This window comes from Balaenoptera physalus (assembly GCF_965194825.1).
Source record: "Balaenoptera physalus genome assembly, chromosome: X".
Taxonomy (NCBI): Eukaryota; Metazoa; Chordata; class Mammalia; order Artiodactyla; family Balaenopteridae; genus Balaenoptera; species Balaenoptera physalus.
Window position 1 is genome coordinate 118944876 of NC_138903.1, and position 7589 is coordinate 118952464.

Sequence of the window (7589 nt, forward strand, 5' to 3'; positions counted from 1 at the left end):
CTGGATCCACATCAGAAGAGCAAGGAATAGGAAGGTGTTCCTCAGAACTAAAAGCCTCACTGTTGGTCTCCTGGCTGGGTCTCTGCAACATGTAACCCCTTACATCATAAACTGATGACCAGTCCAAAGCATTGCTCTCCTCTGACTGGCTTCCTAGAGTGGCTTCCTGAGTTGCCGTAGTCTGCTTCGCAACAGCAGCTGCCTCAGACTGGAAGCCTTAGTTTTTTATTGTTACAATTTAATGGCTTCGAACAACACAAATTTGCTGTCTTACAGTTCTGTAGGTCGGAAGTCCAACATGAGTCTCACTGGACTAAAATCAAGGTGTCAGTAGGGCTGTGCTCCTTTCTACATGCTAGGGGAGAATCTAGTTCCTTGCCTTTTCCAGCTTTTAGAGGTCACCGACTGCTATTGTCTGAATGTCTGTGTCCAACCCCCAAAATTCATCTGTTGAAATCCTAACCCTCCAAGGATGATGGTATTAGGAGATCAGGCTTTTGGGAGGTACTTAGGTCATGAGACTTCACCCCTCATAAATGGGATTAGTGTGTTGTTTTTTGTTGTTGGTTTTTTTGTTTGGTTGCACTGCAAGGCTTTCGAGATCTTAGTTCCCCAACCAGGGATTGAACCCAGGCCATGGAAGTGAAAGCGCCATGTCCTAACCACTGGACCTCCAGGGAATTCCCAGGATTAGTGTCTTATAAAGGAGGCTCCTCGTCCCTTCCACCATGTGAAGACAGTATGAAGGCGGCAGCTATGAACCAGGAAGAGGGTCTCCACCCAACCATGCTGGCAACTTGATCTTGGACTTTCCAGCCTCCAGAACTGTGAGAAATAAATTTCTGTTGTTCTTAAACTACCCAATCCATGGCATTTTGTTATAAGAGCCTGAACACCATTCCCTGGCTTTTGGCCCCCTTCTCTGTCTTGAAAGCTAGCAACAACTGGTTGTCTTTACATCACCTCTCTAACCCACTTGCATGCCTCCCTCTTCCATTGTCTAAGAACCCATGTGATTAGATTGGGCTCACCTGGATAATCCAGGCTAATCTCCCCATCTCAATGTTCATACCCTTAATCACATCTGCAAAGTACCTTTTGCCATGTAAGGTAACATTCACAAATTTCAGGGATTAGCACACGGGCATCTTGGTGAGGAGGTCATAATTTTGCCTAAATTGGAGAAATAGGATTAAAAACAAAATCTCTCCAAACTCAGAAATCCCTTCCACAATGGTAGTAGAGGAAGAAAACCATTTTCGTTACAGAATAAGCATTAAACCAGAATGTGGTGTGGATCACAAGTAATCTATTGAGAGATCGCAAAGACTGAAAGCAATCTCACCATTTTGTATGGCCAAGCAGATACAACCTATTACATACATGTCCTTTTTTTTTTTTTTTTTGGCTGCGCCACGAGGCTTGTGGGATCTTAGTTCCCCAACCAGGGATTGAACCCAGGCCCTCAGCAGTGAAAGCAAGGAGTGCTAACCACTGGACAACCAGGGAATTTCCAGGAAATAATCTTTGAATATATCATACCTATAGTGAAGAGTTAAACCAGATTCTTTTCCTTTTTTTTTTTTTTTTGCTGCATTGGGTCTTCTTTGCTGCGTGCAGACTTTCTCTAGTTGCAGCAAGCAGGGGGCTACTCTTCGTTGTGGTGCATGGGCTTCTCATTGCAGTGGCTTCTCTTGTTGCAGAGCATGGGCTCTAGGTGCATAGGCTTCAGTAGTTGTGGCATGTGGGCTCAGTAGCTGCAGCTCATGGGCTTAGTTGCTCCATGGCATGTGGGATCTTCCCGGACCAGAGCTCGAACCTGTGTCGCCTGCATTGGCAGGCGGATTCTTTTTTTTTTTTTTTTTTTAATTGTATTTATTTATTTATTTATTTATGGCTGTGTTGGGTCTTTGTTTCTGTGCGAGGGCTTTCTCCAGTTCCGGCGAGCGGAGGCCACTCTTCATTGCGGTGCGTGGGCCTCTCACTATCGCGGCCTCTCTTGTTGCGGAGCACAGGCTCCAGACGCGCAGGCTCAGTAATTGTGGCTCACGGGCCTAGCTGCTCCTCGGCATGTGGGATCTTCCCAGACCAGGGCTCGAACCCGTGTCCCCTGCATTAGCAGGCAGATTCTCAACCACTGCGCCACCAGGGAAGCCCTGGCAGGCGGATTCTTAACCACTGCGCCACCAGGGAAGTCCCTAAATCAGATTCTTGATTCACACAAAAAAACACACTTTTTACTCATACATTAATTTTACAAATTGTTATGATGCCTTTATTTCTTATGCTTTCAAATGATTAACGATTGACTATTACTTTGTAGTTCTTTATGAGTTCTTTCCCATTCCAAGCCTAGGGAGTAGCTTAACTCAGGAGCCTGGTCATTTAAATTTTTAATTAAGGGACTTCCCTGGCGGTTCAGTGGCTAAGACTCTGTGCTTCCACTGCAGGGGGCCCGGGTTCCATCCCTGGTCAGGGAACTAGATCCCACATGCATGCCGCAACTAAGAGTTCATGTGCCACAACTAAGGAGCCCGTGTGCCACAACTAGGACCTGGTACAACCAAATAAATTAATTTAAAAAAAAATTTAATTAAGAGTTTTCCTTTTAGAAATTGAAGATGATGTAAAGAAATGGAAAGATCTTCCATGTTCTTGGGTTGGAAGAATTAATACTGTTAAAATGGGCATACTACCCAAAGCAATCTACAGATTTAATGCAATCCCTATCAGTCTACCCATGGCATTTTTCACAGAACTAGAACAAATAATCCTAAAATTTATATGGAACCATAAAAGACCCAGAATTGCCAAAGCAATCCTGAGGGAAAAGAACAAAGCAGGAGGCATAACCCTCCCAGACTTCAGACAATAGTACAAAGCTACAGTAATCATAACAGCATTGTACTGGCACAAAAACAGACATATGGATCAATGGGACAGGATAGAGAGCCCAGAAATAAACCCACACACCTATGGTCAATCTTCGACAAAGGAGGCAAGAATATACAATGGAGAAAAGACAGTCTCTTCAGCAAGTGGTGTTGGGAAAGCTGGACATCCTCATGTAAATCAATGAAGTTAGAACACACCCTCACATCATACACAAAAATTAACTCAAAATGGCTTAAAGACTTAAATATAGGACACGGCACCATAAAACTCCTAGAGGAGAACATAGGAAAACATTCTCTCATATAAATCATACCAATGCTTTCTTAGGTCAGTTTCCCAAGGCAATAGAAATAAAAGCAAAAATAAACAAATGGGACCTAATCAAACGTATAAGCTTTTGTACAGCAAAGGAAACCATCAGCAAAACAAAAAGACAACCTACGGACTAGGAGAGAATATTTGCAAATGATATGACTAACGAGGGCTTAATTTCCAAAATATACAAACAGCTCATATAACTTAATAACAAAAAAACAAACGACCAATTGAAAAGTGGACAGAAGACCTAAATAGACATTTCCCCAAAGAAGACATACAGATGGGCAACAAACACATGAAAGGATGCTCAACATTGCTAATTATTAGAGAAATGCAAATCAAAAGTACAATGAGGTATCACCTCACACCAGTCAGAATGGTCATAATTAAAAAGTGTACAAATAAAAAATGCTGGAGAGGGCATGGAGGAAACAAAACCCTCCTACACTGTTGGTGGGAATGTAAATTGGTGCAGCCACTATGGAAAACAGTATGGAGGTTCCTCAAAAAACTAAAAATACAGTTGCCATATGAACCAGCAATTCCATCTACTGGGCATATATCTGGAGAAAACCATAATTCAAAAAGATACATGCACCCCAATGTTCATTGCAGCACTGTTTACAATAGCCAAGACATGGAAACAACCTAAATGTCCATCAACAGGTGAATGGATAAAGAAAATGTGATACACACACACACACACACACACACACACAATGGAATACTATTCAGGCATAAAAAAGAATGAAATAATGCCATTTGCAGCAACATGGATGGACCTAGAGATTATACTAAGTGAAGTAAGTCAGAAAGAAAAAGATAAATGCCATATGATATCACTTACATGTGGAATCTAAAATATGACACAAGTGATCTTATCTACAAAACAGAAACAGACTCACAGACATACAAAACAAACTTATGGCTACCAAAGGGGAAAGGGGAGGGGGAGGGATAAATTAGGAGTTTGGGATTAGCAGATACAAACTACTATATATAGAACGGATAAACAACAAGGTCCTACTGTATAGCACAGGGAACTATATTCAATATTCTATGATAAACCATAATGGAAAAGAATATGAAAAAGAATGTCTATATATGTATAACTAAATCACCTTGCTGTACAGCAGAAATATTTTTTTAATTTTTATTAGAGTGTAGTTGATTTACATGTACAGTAGAAATTAACACACTGCAAATCAACTATACTTCAATAAAATAAATGTTTTTTAAAAAAGAGTTTTCCTTTTAAGGCCAATAAATTTCTCCTGAGTTTCCACTGATTACACAAGTAGCATCACATTTACATGATAATTTAGGCCCTTTGGTAATTGTTCCATCTTTCCAAATAATTTTTTTCAGATGTGAAATACAAATATACCCATGTCCATCGTCTAGTATCAAAGTCTTATGAGACACCAGTTCAAGAGTACAGATGGAAATTCTAGTGTTTAATGTACATGGTTCTAATGTTTTAAGTCTTGAGGGCAAACCCATCTTATGGGCCATTTTTCACATTGGCTTAAATCAATACTTACATTATTGTAACAGTAAACTGAATCTCTATAGATAATAGGCATCCACCTTTGTTTATCCAGCCATATCGGGACTGGAGAGAACTTGCCTCCCAATGTTAATCAGACCTGTCTTCTGCAGTTTCTATCTGTAGATGCCAGCTTTCTGTTGGCTAATTAGATAGTTTTTTAAATTACATCAACCTTCCAATCAAACCAGTTAACAAGACCTTCCTGTGTTAAATTTACAGTTCAAGTACCTAGATGCATACTACTTTTACTTTGTTACAATCAAAAATTACTAGTGAAGATGGTCCCACATGTAGTCTGCCAATAATTGTAATGTTAGATTTTAAATGGAGATCGTGTCCAAACCGAGAGCACAATTTAGAGCTGATTGGGAATATGTGGTGGTGGGAATCATTTGAGTGCAAAAAGAAAAAGTAGTGTCACAACATTTCTTTTCTTAGTAAATGTGATTCTTAAAGTAACTGGAATAACCGCTGCTGTGAGTAGGACAGCATGCAGCTTATGAGAATAGTAATCAATTTTCTAGACTATCTCTTTTCAGTTGAGTTCAGTATCAATATCCGTTACTCTAGAAAAGTCCTTTGTGGAAACCACAGTGCAGTCTTCCTGCGATGCTGGTTTCACATGGAAAGCATGAATCCAACTAAGTTTCTCCTTTACCTTGATAGCCACATGGGTAATCAGTGTGCTTAAAAGCGTCCCTTTCAACTCAGCCCACCTTTCCTCTGGAAGACCTTTATGTAGATGAAATTTTCCAGTTGATAGAGGTGGAAGACTTCCTCAGGTGGGTCCTTCCAGGTCCTATGACCTTAAGTCTCAAGGTTTCCAGGAAGGAGAGAAGCCTTTTTAAGTACTGGACATGACTATGAGAGGATTCAGTTAAATCAGGCACAGGACCTGGTCTCAGACCCAAATTCACAGACCTGCCAAACTAAGTTCAAAGGGAGAGTCCCTGCTTGATTGCAGGTGTCACTAATTTTGAATAAGGTAGGCCATTTTAACATGGTAGATGGCTGAATCTTAGCAAGGAGTTTGATTCATTTGCTCTACACATCCAGAGGACTGAGGTTTACAGGAATCTACAAACATTTGCATAATTCCTGAACAACGAAGAAATAAAATGACTTCCTCTGTCCTAGTCAATATGCTCTAATATCTCAAAAAGGGGAATTCTATATATTAACAGAGGCTTTACCACTGCCTGAATATTGGCTTTTGAAGTGGGAAACATTTCAGGCCATCCAAACGTCATACATACCATAACAAGACAAAATCTCTTACTTTTCACAAGCATTAGTTCTATGATAACCCTATTGCCACTAGGTGCCTGGTAAAGTTGGTTAAGGAGATTTTCCTGTGCTCACCTTGGGAGTAGCCTGTAAAGAATTCTGCTGACAAATAGCACATCTCTTTAATGTGTTCTTGCCTTTAAAATCCCTTTTTTATTCAGATGGTTTTGTTAATGACATAACACTAACTGGGACATAAGGATTATTGTTTGGAGTCTGCCATGTTTTAACAGCAGTTTTTGCAGCTCTGGCAGCAAAATGAACTGCTGGCACCTGAGTAGGTAGTTGTAAAGCCCCTAAAAAATCAACTATCAGTTTTTGGTGAGTTTTTTTTTTTTTTTTAGTTCTTAATAAAGTAAAATCCTCCATTTTTAAAATTGCCCTGTTGCATGACGGACACCAAACATAAATTTATTATTAGTAGATACATTATATGTTTATTTTAAGTCCAGAGCCAAGAATTGTAGCTCTAGTAACTGGTATTAACTTGTCTGCTTGCGTAGGCTTAATTCTGGACAAAACATGAGCTTCCAAGGCTGTATGATGTCACCACAGCATTGGAGGACCTAAGTGGATCACTTTTAGCCACAGTACATTGCCCATTGGTAAATATTATTAAATCTGCTTTTTTTTTTTGGCCACACCATGCAGCTAGCAGGATCTTCGTTCCCCAACCAGAGACTGAACCTGTGCCACGACAGTGAAAGCACGGAGTCCTAACCACTGGACAGCCAGGGAATGCCCTAAATCTGCATTTTTAACAAGAACGTCAAATAACTCAGGTCAGAGTTTTCAAAATTTGGACTCCTCAAAGCTGGGGGAGAGGCTATGGTCAATTTCAGTTGTACAAAAGCCTCTTCAGATTCTCAGGACCAACCAGAAGGTCTGGAGGAGTATCAGGCAATTGCTTCATCAGAGGTTTCATCCCCTCTGCAAAAACTGGAATCCGCTGTCTACAACTTTTTTGTACTAGTCTCAAAATTATCTAAGTTTTTTTTAGTAACTATTAGATCTGCAAAATGGGCTGCCTCCTAGACTGTCACACTCTGTGGCCTACAGCTGACAACAGATGTCCTGTTTTACCTCAGATCAGCCATACTGCAATTTGTCTAGTGAAGCCTTATGTCCTTGTGAAGCAAAGAATTGTACCACAGCCAAAGTATCAATTAGTTTTACATTGCTCCTTGGTTTCTGAGACTAGCAGCAAACCATCTACATTTTGAAAATTATAAATCCCTCTAGTGGGGGCTTCCCTTGTGGCGCAGTGGTTGGGAGTCTGCCTGCTGGTGCAGGGGACACGGGTTCGAGCCCTGGTCTGGGGGGATCCCACATGCCGCGGAGTGACTGGGCCCGTGAGCCACAACTACTGAGCCTGCGCGTCTGGAGCCTGTGCCCCGCAGCAGGAGGGGCCGCGATGGTGGGAGGCCCGTGCACCGCGATGAAGAGTGGCCCCCGCACCACGATGAGGAGTGGCCCCCACTTGCCGCGGCTGGAGGGGGCCCTCGCGCGAGACGAAGACCCAACACAGCTAAAAATA